The sequence below is a fragment of the Orbicella faveolata genome, unplaced genomic scaffold, assembly GCF_042242905.1.
Source record: "Orbicella faveolata isolate gen_17 unplaced genomic scaffold, um_ofav_v1 contig_2, whole genome shotgun sequence".
NCBI classification, from domain to species: domain Eukaryota; kingdom Metazoa; phylum Cnidaria; class Anthozoa; order Scleractinia; family Merulinidae; genus Orbicella; species Orbicella faveolata.
Window position 1 is genome coordinate 6430490 of NW_028301547.1, and position 12574 is coordinate 6443063.

The 12574-nt window shown below is 38.1% G+C and overlaps 1 long non-coding RNA gene across 1 annotated transcript; it reads left to right on the top strand.

The window, feature by feature from the left end:
• The first annotated feature begins 2988 nt into the window (after positions 1-2988).
• Positions 2989-5618, top strand: LOC149111722 (uncharacterized). The gene is made up of 4 exons (XR_016207479.1): positions 2989-3045; positions 4061-4149; positions 4577-4715; positions 5428-5618. It is a non-coding gene; the product is annotated as an uncharacterized LOC149111722 (long non-coding RNA).
• Positions 5619-12574: the final 6956 nt, after the last annotated feature.

Consider the following 12574-nt stretch of genomic DNA (forward strand, 5'->3'; position numbering starts at 1 on the left):
AGACGGTATCAATCATTTGTGCATGTTGTCGTTCAAATTTTATCGAATACGCATGATCAAACATGGCCGTCGATAAAACCAGGAGCATGGAACATCCGGGAACTTCCCGGAACATCGCGGAACATCGCGGAACATCCTTAAGAAAAAATATAATAATTATGACAAAAAATATGAATTTATTTTCAACGGGCCACCCGCCCGACCTACTCTGCAAGGTAGTTCACATGCTCCCTCAGTTACTACTACAGGAAGTTAACAGAGTAACAAAGAAAATTTTAACAGCTTTCTGTTACGGTCTTTCAGTATGTCGTCATATTGTGTCCAACCGACGAAAGTATGGATATGTGAACGTCACATTTTCGACCAGGAACTAATATTTCGCTAATTGGAGTACCATTCCCGTTATTCTAACCTTAATAGTCCTCCGTCCTACGGACTTCGCACTACAAACCGCTGGAATTTGATGTGAATATTGGGCAAAGGTTTCCCCCTACAGCTAACCACTGCAATTCGTTTTATCGTCCTCGTCGTTTTAATGAATAAATTGCCCTGCGGATGTCGTTAGCTCTAGTGATTATTGGCGTTTTCTACTATTACTGAACACGTTTGGATTTGATCGGATCATATATCTACACACTAAATTTACCTTTAATAGCACGTAGTTCTTGGTAAAAAAAAAAAAAAAAATGTGGTATATTTAGTTTCACTCATCTGCTAAGTCAACCGGCTCTATGTACGTGACACACTTGGAGTTACTTTAAAATATCACACTTTCTTTGAAACACTACTTGCACTTATACATAGATGGGAGAAAGAGAGAAAAAAACAGTGAGAGCAAAAAAATTAGTCGTAAAGGAATCTTCTGTTACCACTCTCTATTGTCATTATAACAATAACGACAACAACAACAACAGCTTTATTTATTCAGCTTAGCTGAATAAAGTTAGTACAATAGCTTCATTGTACTTCAGATATTTAGTTAACATTTTTTGGGAGAACAATCTCGAGCATCCATCAACAAAACTTTTCTACTGGGTCTGACCAACTGAAGAAGAACATTAACATCAATCAAGGTGAAAAACTATACTCTTTTACCTAACAATATATCTCTTCACATCTTGAGAAGGATAATTCAACAACTGTCTGTAAACTTGTTTACGAGAAAAAAAATTACATATCATCAACTGCTTTATTCTAACTCAGACGATGGAACAAGCATCAATCTAATTAAATTCAGGGGGTATTGAAATATTTCTGTTACAGAAATAAACTTGGTAAGATTGCGCCAAGGAAACAGAATTAACATTTTATCACTTACAAGTTCTGGAGGTCAAAATATCTTAGTCTGACTAATTGCAATGTCATCGTCAATATATTGTCATCATTCAATATATATGGGTTCTTGACCAAGTGTCAGGTCAGGGTGGCTGGATATTGGCCCAGTTCCTTTTTTCCGTGTTTATTGACCGAGATGGAGTCGAGGTCCATAAACACGCGAAATAAGAAACAAACGTAGAGTATATATTATTACTTATTTAATCATCTCTTTGGGGACAAAGGACGTAAGTTCGAGCGGACAAGATAACGCTATCTTTCCCGTTCCAGTAGCAAACCACAGCGCCGGATTTGGTTCATCACGCCCACTCTCGGAGCTAACCGAATAATAAATAATGATCTTATATTGCATGTATGGGCTTTTTGCTTCATACGCATCCTAAAATAGAACAATGTTATGGAATTCGGCTTCGTTTTGCTTTTTTTTTACACTTAACTTTAAACTTTAACCGTGGAGGAAATCACTGAGGTCAATGAGGCCTAGTGCAAGGTCAACGCCTTACTTACAGATTACCAGCGTAAGAAATTTTACCATTTCAATATCTTGGGAAAAGCTTCGCATCTTATTTCGAAGGAAGTATTGAAATATCTAATTGATCAAATAGCCACATGTGGGATAACAACCAGAAAACAGAATACAATAGAGACATCATGATGCTGATCTAACTATCAAGTAATTGGAAAGAAGTACTTTCACTTCCTAACCTTTTGGAGCCTGACACATCATAGTCAACGTTTTGTACATAGTCAATATATCTACCCTCGAGCAATTGTAATCAGACCTGTATGGGCTCTCTGTCAACAACAGCATTGAATTCGGCTTGCTTTGCTATTCTGCAACTGTCATCACTTCTGGACTGCCGCGGCCACAAAAATTCCTAGATAAATTACCGAGCCTTGAAAGTCGAAGTGGAGGCTAAGTATCATCTTTATGGGCAATTTTGTTGCCGATATATTAATGATGCCCTGCATGTTTACTGTCACTTTAAGGGGCCATTTGTGTTTGTCGTGTTAGGAAATAGTTTACTATCGATATCGTAACAGTAGTGATAACTAGTAATTCATAGTGTCCGCGTGTAAGAATAATGAGTGAGCATTTTCTTGTGATTTGATTGGACCATTTTTATTTTTTGGAGTATTTCGTCTCCAAGAATGTACTTCTAGTTTACTATATTTGCTTTGCCATTTGTACGTGGTGTTTGTGACCAAAAATGGATATATCTATATATAGATATATATTAAAACACTGCGCTTGACGTTTCTTCAAACAAATCGGTGCAATTACATACGGCCATACGCTTACAAGTAAACGAGTAACGATCTTTGGTTTCGTAATATTGATCGAGCATGGAGTTGTCACGTACACACACACACGCACACACACAAAGAAAAAACACGAAAAACAAAGGTCGTTTTTCAGACAGTACAGCTTCCAACAAGCTTGGCTAATACCACATATATTCTTTATTTATCATTAAAGGTCTGTACTGTTTAAACTTTACCCGGTCCGATATGAAGAGGATATTGAACGACGGCGAATCACTATGCGTGAGTGGCTCATTCTTAGTTATTGGCCCTCTCAGCTGTCATATTTTTTATCTTAATGGGCGAATTGCTAATAAGCTGTCATAAAAGAAAATTACTTCTTAGTAATCTGTCATTCGACTGATTACTACAAACGTATTAGGACCTCTGTGTACTGTACTGCAGGTAAGCAGCTACATATTGAATGGTAGTAATTCTACACGTTCTAATCGTTTGCAATCCATAAAAAAGGCAACCCTCCAAAATTTCACCAGTTAGGTTTTGTTCTGAAGAGAGATATGTCTGCTCCTTCTTCTTTTCAAATCTTTGCTCGAGATTTTGCCTAAAGAAGTCGCCGTTAAACCTCGAAAAAGTTTAAGAAATTGCGATGTAAAAGTTACTTTTATAACTAATATGTGTGAGCTTTGGTTTCCCAAAACGAACTAAGACTCGTGACATATTGTTTGTAGACGTACACAAGATTTCATTTCGGTCACCAGGCCCTCTCTGACACAGTTAATTGAGGTATTTTCTTTTCCTGAAATCCAGTTGCTGTCTGAAAATGGGCGCGCAAAAGCCAATTAAAGAGAACAGAACTGTCGGGTTCCTGGGAAAAAAATATTTTGTTTGCTTTTGACGCCAAGGATACCATTAAGTGGTTAGCGGCTTATCGTGTTTTCATGTTGTCACGTGGGGCATTACGTAGTTTAACTATATTACTAGCTCCGCTAGAGGGCAAGGTAGATGAACCAAAACCCTGCGCTGTTATTGGACACCCGAGCGAGTTGAGTCTTGCCCCTGCTAGAGTGATTGCCTGCAGTGTTCCGCAGACAGATTAAAAAACCTTCATCACTCATGCTTGTACGGTGAAGATGGCTGGAAAATGGCCTCGTTCTCTTTTCTGCCCAGTTACCTCGTCCCGGTCCAACAAGACCAAAAAGAGGCGCCTAGCCAATATCCCACTTTATTACCCACTAAGTTACTTCAGAGGGCCAATAATTGATATTAACCAATCCGATTGCTCCATTTCCAGTCCAATATTCTTCAAGCATTGGACCGGGCGAGACTTGCAAAACCATCCATATGAAGATATATTTTATCTACAGACACATTATTTTCATGTAGTTTTTCACTAGGATTCTCTCTGAAACAGAGGCAAAAGGTAACTCGGAACTAAGGGTCCATCGATCTTCTGTTGCAGTTCAGTCATGGCTGTGAAGATTCATCTGTTATTGCTGCTAGTTTTCTTGGAGATCACTGTTCATGCTCAGTTGTCCGGACACCCACAAGGTTAGGAATGTGTAGAGGACGTACCATCGATAACAAATTTGTGTTGATATAATAGCAGAACTCATGTTTCTTGTTTTGTTTGTTTGTTTGTTTGTTTGTTTTAGTTTCTGTCCTTTATGTTTTTTCCCTACTGTGTAGTGTAGCCTAAAAGCTTTAGCAGTGTAATTTACCACAGGGTTAGAAATGTGAAACAGACTATGGATCGAGAACAAATTTGTGTTGGTATACTAGTCAAACTTTACGAATCTGAGTTAAGGTTGGGAGAAAATCAACTAGATACGTTTCGTGTTAGGAAGAGAAGAGCAAGTGGTCAATACTTTAATGATGACCAGTGAAATCCCACGGAAGGTCTGAAATGTTTTATTCCCTTATTTTAATTGCTAAAAACGTTACAAAAATTATTCTTAGCACGTAAGTTTTTTTTTAGGTGAGGCACTTCACTGGGATTGCCCAGTGAATAAGCCAGACTACACTTGCGTGGCTGCTAGAAAATGTCCATCAACCTTCCCGAATAACATGAATCATCAGTACTTCTGTCCACTAGATACAGAGTTATGCTGCCGCAAGTAAGAATTTATATCACAATGTACCTTGACCTCACGAACCAAAAGTTGTTTGCTTCCTTCTCAGTCGAACATTATAATTTTACCCCCGATTTTTGAAATCAGGTTTCTCACCGACTTTTCCCTTGGATAATTCTGCTGTAAGTTTGATTTTTAAAGTCTTATAATTTGTATAGAATTTAGTATTTTTGGCTCGTGATTATCAATTGTTTATCATTGTGTAGCCACAACGTTAGTCTTGTGATTCCAGGGCCCGACTGCCCCCACAGTGAGTCAAGCTCCGAACACTGCTGTATAAGCACAAGCACTCAGTTGTGAGGACGCACACAACACAAGAACAAGCAAAAGTATAAGCACAAGCAGAACAAAAATGTTTGTTCTTCTTGTGTTTGTGAGAACGGGCTTCTGTATACATAAGCAAGAGCATAAACATCCTCTGCCATCTTGTTTTACTGTATCGAGGTTGAAGCCGAAAATAAGTGAACTATCCATATATCCATTTTCGGAAGTTGGAACTATCAAACTTTATCAAGCAAAGTGCTTGTGTTTTGGGCGTCCTCGATATCGTTATACTCATGCTCGTGCTTGTGCTTATGTTGCGGTGAAAACCAGGCTTAGAAAATAGACTAAATAACTATGATTTCAATACGCGATCTTTCTGGACAATGGTGTTCCGACCAGAGATACTCATCGTAGTATTTTACTTATTTTGTAGATAATCGTAATGGAAGCTGCTGATGGTTGATGGCTAGCCCGTTGGACGACTGCGAATAAGGCGATGTGAAATTCACACCATTTCATGATTCCTGTATCTGTTAGACAAGTCTCATATTTAATAATTAATGTACTGTTATTAAACTAAACTTTAAATTCGAGCGACTAAATGAGGCCTAAATTAAAGAGTAATTAAAATAGAAGTAAGAGAAGCATAAGCTGTTATAATGTATTACGTGTCATTGTCTTTCACCGATAAAGAATAAAATCGCCCTAGGTATCTGAACATAATGTTTTTCGGTCTGTGTGGGAAAACCTTCTCCTCGATTCAGAAACTGAAGAAAGTAGTGATATTTATTTAATGATTTGAGACATCTTTGTCGCGAATGGAATGATTGAGCTCATTCTACATTTTCTTTATGGTTTCTTTCCCTTTACCTTCGATAAATGTTGTTACATCACAGTGCATTTACATGGACCGAACCAAAAGCCATGTTATGTCTGTGTGCTGTAATCTAATAACTCTGGCTACCGTAGGCCGTTTTGTCTTAGATGCCAAATCAGGCCAGGCGTTCCTAGCGGAGAGCGCAGAAACAGGGGATTAAAATTGCGACTGCTTGCTAACGGAATTCTGAGTTTTGTTAATGTTTTAAAAAGGATCATGTCTAATGGATTCATCTTGCATCCAAAGATGCCCTCGCATTTTTGGGACGGGTCAGTCCACGAATTCTATAGATTGAAGGCTAGCCAAATTAGCAAAGTTGACATTAGTTTTCACGAGGTAACAAATGAACCATATATGAGTTCAACTACGAAAACACCGACCATGCTATGGCTTCTGACTTAACTATGATGTTGAGACAAACACCTCTGTCGTTGAATAAAAACAAACAAACAACAACAACAACAACAACAACAAAAACAAAAGGAACAAACAAACAGCAACAAAAATAAAAAAAAGCCAACAAGATTCTTCGTGAACAGATTCGCGCTCAGAAGTTCGAAGGTGAGGCAAACAATAATCAATATTTGGATGAAGAGTTATTCAACGAAACAACTTGAATAGTGATAGGTGAAATAAGAAATTTCACGCGCATTTTCTCAAGATTTGAATAATTTCCCGAACCTTTCGCAAGTAAAACTATATCAGTTATCACTCGAGTGAATCAGTTGATTACTCCTGTCAAGGACATCGTATTTCTTCAACTTAATGCACAAAATCTTTCATAGTCACGCTGAAATTTCATAGTTAACGTTGGAATTGCACGCCAAACTTAAGGAGTTATTTGTCACCTATGATATTACACTTGAAACTCTTACTATTTGAAGCATGTCATAAATCGTAATAAGTTAACAGAGGCGCGGAGGTGAAGTCATTATTTGAATTGATCAACATCCAAAACGAAAAAAAAAGGAAAATTTCTCAAGAATGTTAAAAGGCCATTGTCACGATAAAGCGCATGCGCGGTCTTGATTGACACTTTTTTTTAACTAATGGAAATCCTAATACTAGCATGTGCGCCTGGACGAATTCGCCGTGGGTTAGCTCAGGCCTCTTAACTCGGAGTCGTTCGTCATGGTGCTTTTCGCAAATCTTTTCATACGCTGGGTTTTGACCTTTTGTGTGTAAAGAATATTTATGTTTTTACAATGGCAAGTAATTTAAGTAGTCTGGACAGCGCATAGATCGAAGATGAAGAGGTACAGGTGAGAGAAAACAGTTTTTATTTCTTTCGCGACGAAGCGGGCAAATTTGCAATTTCTAAGCTTGGGAAGTCGAACGAATATTTTGATTACTATCCGCTTATTCATAATTGGCGAAGACGTGTCCGTTGAATACCTGCACATACACTTTACTTTCTTCAAACTTGCGTGCACACCTGCAGCTATAAAAAGTTTCTTTCGAAACAAGACGGCTACGGAGCGAAAGAAGCTTTCGCCCCGAGCCGCTTACAAAACCTACTATCGAGGGAATTTTACCTTTCGAAGGTATTCAACTAAAAATACAAAATATGTCTTAAATAATAATAATGTAAAAATCTTTCATAGATGACCAAACAGTTCTTCAATATCAACATTACTATCACAAGGTCGATAGGGGAGTTTTTTTTTCCTCAAAAACATCAACTTAGAAGACTTTTCCGTAGGATCAGAGATGAAATTACCGCACTTGGGCAGAAGTGTCAAATGTCCTTTAAGCTCTGCTCTTCTACTCCTCCCAGCAAAAGTATTTTTTTAGCAAACAACCTTGTTTTAGCTTTTACTATCATAAAAAATTCAGGGAAACACGTATTTAAGATGCTTAAATATCTGAAACTTAAAGTTATGGTCACGTGATTCATGACGTCATAATCTTGCTAAAAGGAATATGCAAATGGCCAAGATAACCATTGGATCTTGTTTGACTTAAGACGTATCAATCGTTTATGTCCTGTATGGAGTAATAGAAGGGAAAAAGTTGCACATGTTTTAGGGGTGGCTTATCAAGTCTCACATAAAAGTAGAAAATCTTTACAAGACACATTCGTCCAATAAACCTTTTTTTGGCTGACCTGTCCAAGGTCGTTTTCGTACAGTGCGCGGCCTGGCGCGAGGTGATAATAAACCTTGCATAATAAGCGGTTAACAGAAATTTCGACCTTTGTATAAAAGGCATGGACAAGAGCCATAATCGGGGACGGAGACCGTAAGTCTTAGGATCCGCGCGCACCTATGATACGGGACAATTTTTCTGTTTTTAGAACAAATTGCGCCATCCTGACGTCATATATCCACGCGGATCCACGCACATGTCGGGGGCTCTCGCTTGGATGCTGTCAAGTTGCGTGATCAAATGGTGAGAGTTGCGAGATTCTCTTGCGTGTTTTTCACTGTGACGGCAGGGAATAAGGTAGGGAATACGAACCAGGGCGCTTATATGTAGTTTTATGCTCTGAGCTAACGCTAAAGGTGGGTTTTTCAGGGTCGAAAACAAGACTTCAATCTCGCACTGGGAATGAATAATAAGATCGCCTCGCGCTCGTTGTAAGCTTACGCGTATGTTTTTGCGTTTGTTCTGACTTAAGAATATAGCAAGAAAACTCTATACTCTGGTATCGAGTTAATTTGTGAGTTTCTCAGATAATGGTTCATCATAATCAAAACCTGTCTTGGTTTCTTATTGTTTCTGCTTGTTTGGTGAGTTTGCAAAAGTTTTTGAAAGGAAAATCTGACGCGTAAAATTAGCTCATTTGCATAGTACACTGAGCTCGCGCACTTTCAAGTCCGAGTCAGTGTTTTCAATTGTCAACAAATCTTGACAAAGATTTCTTTCTTTATCTTTTGTCCTGAGATGCTGCAACAAATTTCACGAACGCAAAAAAAGGCTACTAACATCATGTGTGTTTCTTCAAAATAAGCATAGTGAAGTTTTACACTACGAAAATGAAAATAGACAAGGAGTTTTGATAACTCGATCAACAAAATCGAAATCGTTATTCGAAGTTGATTAAAGAAAGCGTCATCGTAACTTTGCTGACTATTTCTGCTTTATTCACATATTTCCAGCTTAGGTTTTAATATGTTCTCAAACATTTATCACTCTTAAACATATTTAAAAACTACAGAGTTATTGTTTGAGTTTGATGTACGCTATCACACGAAAGTGCGGCGGAAGTCCAATTTGTCACGTTTTCTGACTGTACAAAACACGCATCGGCGGGCGCTCTCATTCATCGACAACAGAAAATTTACTGGATTTTTACACAAATAAAACTGAGCCGTGTCTACGGAGGTAAAGTTATTGGGCCTTGATGAAACATCAAGCGTTGCTTACAATTCAGGCGAAACTCAAACTAGCAATTATTTTGTTTTACTTTTCGGCCGCGATATATAGACTGGCAAATTCCTCGCAAGCGTGTGGTAAGAGGAGCTAGGAAACCATGAAGTCCTGAAGCTCTGCTATATCTAAATATATCCAGCTAGTTTTTTGCTGTGTAATGGTCAAGCTGTTAATCTTCAACATATGTGAAATTTAAAGTGGAGTAATGTACAGCTCATGCAAAAGAACTTGGGCACTCAACGGATCGTTTCGGTAAATTATCTGTTGGGAAGGCCTTTAATCCCCTCTGATTTTCTTAAGAGAATTGTCACTTCGACCTTTCGTGATATGAGAAATTTAACGTCTGTTGTTTTCGGATTGTTAAAAATGTCGTTTTGAGTACCGAAAAAGGTCAGCTATCATTTTCGGAAAGGCGATAAGACCTAACGTTTTCGGGAAATGGACAAAAAAGCCCTAATAAATTAGAGAATACTCAAGTTCCCCTAGAATAACCGAACAGATAAAATTTTTTAGCGTAACCTAAAATTAACCTACAGAGCTATATAAGTATTCCAGATAGCCTAAAACAGCGTTTAAAAGCATTCGAGAGAAAACGGTCGTTGGGTGACCCTGAAAGAAGCATCCGTCGGAACACAACTTGGTCAGCGATCTATAAAAGTTTAAAGCGGAACATACCTAAATTCGACACGGTCTTACTTCACTCAAACTGGAGCAGCTTACGACGAAAATACTTAATTAAGCAAAATTCCAGAGACGTAGACGCTTTGAGTTGTGGGCCAAAAACATGAAAAATTTCAGGAATTTCGGACGCCATTTCCCCCGCGCGACATCCGCAGAAATCCTCGCAGCATGTACGCGCGTGTGCCGCAGGCGATGGCGCAATTTGTTCCAAAAATAGAATTATTGTCCCATATCATGGGGTCTCCGTCCCCGATTATGGCTCCTGGCGTGGAGCAATTTTGGTTTCCCATGATTTAATTTGAGGCATTAACTTTGCATATGATGGACAAGTAAGTTGAATTGAACACCAAAATATTATTCATATACGCAGGATACTGTTGGTTCTTGCTCGAAATGAATTCCCCACATATTTCATTTAACGACAGTCCTTTGAATTTAACGACCCATAAGTTGTTTGTCAACGTGTATTCCTCAAATAGTACTGCAAGTTCTTGCAAGGAAAAATTATTCGTTCTACGATAGCGAGTGAAATCTTCGCAGTAACATTTCAAATTACAACGGTCCGATGCAAATGAGACTGAGGTCTATCCCTCTTCCAATGCAACAGTAAGCTAGCGTAGTTTAGAAAACTCGTACGTATTCAACGTTTCATCAGAAGGAATTCATTTGGAATGCATTGCCATCAGAGCAAATCTCTATAAAATAATAATTTAAGGCTGATCTCAGTCTTAATCGTTACAGGAAAATAACGAGTCATAAAATAACAACAAAAGCTTTGCTAAAACAGCTTTTATTCCAATGTTTCCTTTACATTTACCCATAAAATACTGCTTATTTACATGTAGGCTAATAACATTTAGTAAATGGTTACTTGACAGAAACAAATTCATCGCCGATAATCAGCGTTGGTTGAGCCATCATCCGTTTGAATCATGGGATTCCTAGGCCTACAAAATAAATTATTACTCAGAATAAGTCACTAAGCAAGGCGCCAGGAAACTAAAATTTAGGTCTTCTTTATTAAAGTAGGCGGGTTTGGAACCAAATTCTTGCAGGATACTGGAAACCATTTTTCAATAGTTGGGAAACAGTTGCCACCAACAAAAATTAAAGTTGCAATTCATGCACATCCTTATTAAACGGAGTTATAATAAGGTAAGGTAAGGTGGAGTTCTTTCAATTCCAAAAATGGAGTTACTTTTTTGCGAGGTGAGTCAGCTCTAAACGGCAGTTAAATTATGTAACTCCTACTGGAAGTTTCATTTCAGGAAGAAGTTATTTGATCTCTGCAAAGAAAGTTAATATATCTCGCGTTTGGAGTTATTTTGTAGTTGTTATTGGTCTCTAAGATCACTCTTCTCACCTTACCTCACCCCGCCCTGGACTGTGTTTATTCAGTATGCAAACGTTAAAACAAGACAATCAGGGAAAAAGCTAACTGTAGCTTTAATACTTTCATTTTGTTAGCTAATTTGAAGCAAAAATGAAGAAGAGAAATAATATGTCAAAATTACTTTGATTTATCTACTCCACCACTCTGGCTGAAATGACCACATATTGTTAAAAGATCCCTGAAGATTGCCAGAAATACATTGCACGCAAACATAGCTTTGATATCAATGCTGTGAGAAAAGCCTTTTTGCTATTGCGCTTCTCATTAGTCTTCTCAGATTAATTTGATCTGGACAAGAACTGCGCTCCCGCCGGGGCCAGGTTCAACAAAGGATGGGTAACTTTACCCTATGACAGCGGATCCACCTTTTAAACAACGGGGTCAGATGTATAGCTAGATGTTGTTTAAAACTGGTCATGTTTTTTTTTTTTTACATTTACTGCTCGTGGGTGAGGCCGACAGAAGGAAAGAAGAAAAAAAAAAAAAAGAACAACAACAAAAAACAACAACACTATTTATATATTGGACATTGCTGAAGTGAATTATTTCTGTTACGGTCATTCTCAAATCAAGAATCCGATTGCCGGCTTCCGGATTCCGGGATTCTGGTTCAGTATTTCCGTTTCCGGATTCCATATTTTAGGATTACCCGAAATAAACAGAACGTATACTTATACAGCTAATACATATTGAAAAGAGGGCAGACTGCCTGCCAATCTTCACACTACATAACAGCTGAAGTAATTTCAGAAAAGCCGACTTAAGACTTTTCTTGACCCTCGTGAACATCCGATGCCCGCGACACAAAAATTGCCGTTCTCAGCTCAGTTGTATTAGCGTTTTGGCGCTCTCAAATGTTTTATTTAAATATATTTCAAGAAGTAAATTCCCTCTTTTCTGCGTTATATTTTGATAACACTAGGCACCATCTTAAAGAAAAGGACGATTTGTTGATCTCAATTTTGCCATTTCATCAACCAGAAAACCGTGACAGGAAATGACGATTTTTGAGCGCGGTTCCACTTGCATTTCGCGTTGTTAAATTTCTTTGTTTGATTAGCCTGACAAATTTGTTACGCTTACTTTTTAAAATAAATATTGCTCTTTCGGTGGGTGATACTTTTAATGTGCCACGCCATGTATCAAGTTGTTTTTCCGCCCTCAATTCAATTGAGCCGTTCTATTGTTTCGCCGAAATGGATAAAAGAAGCCGAAATGTAATAACATCTCTAGAAAATATTATGATCGTAGCCA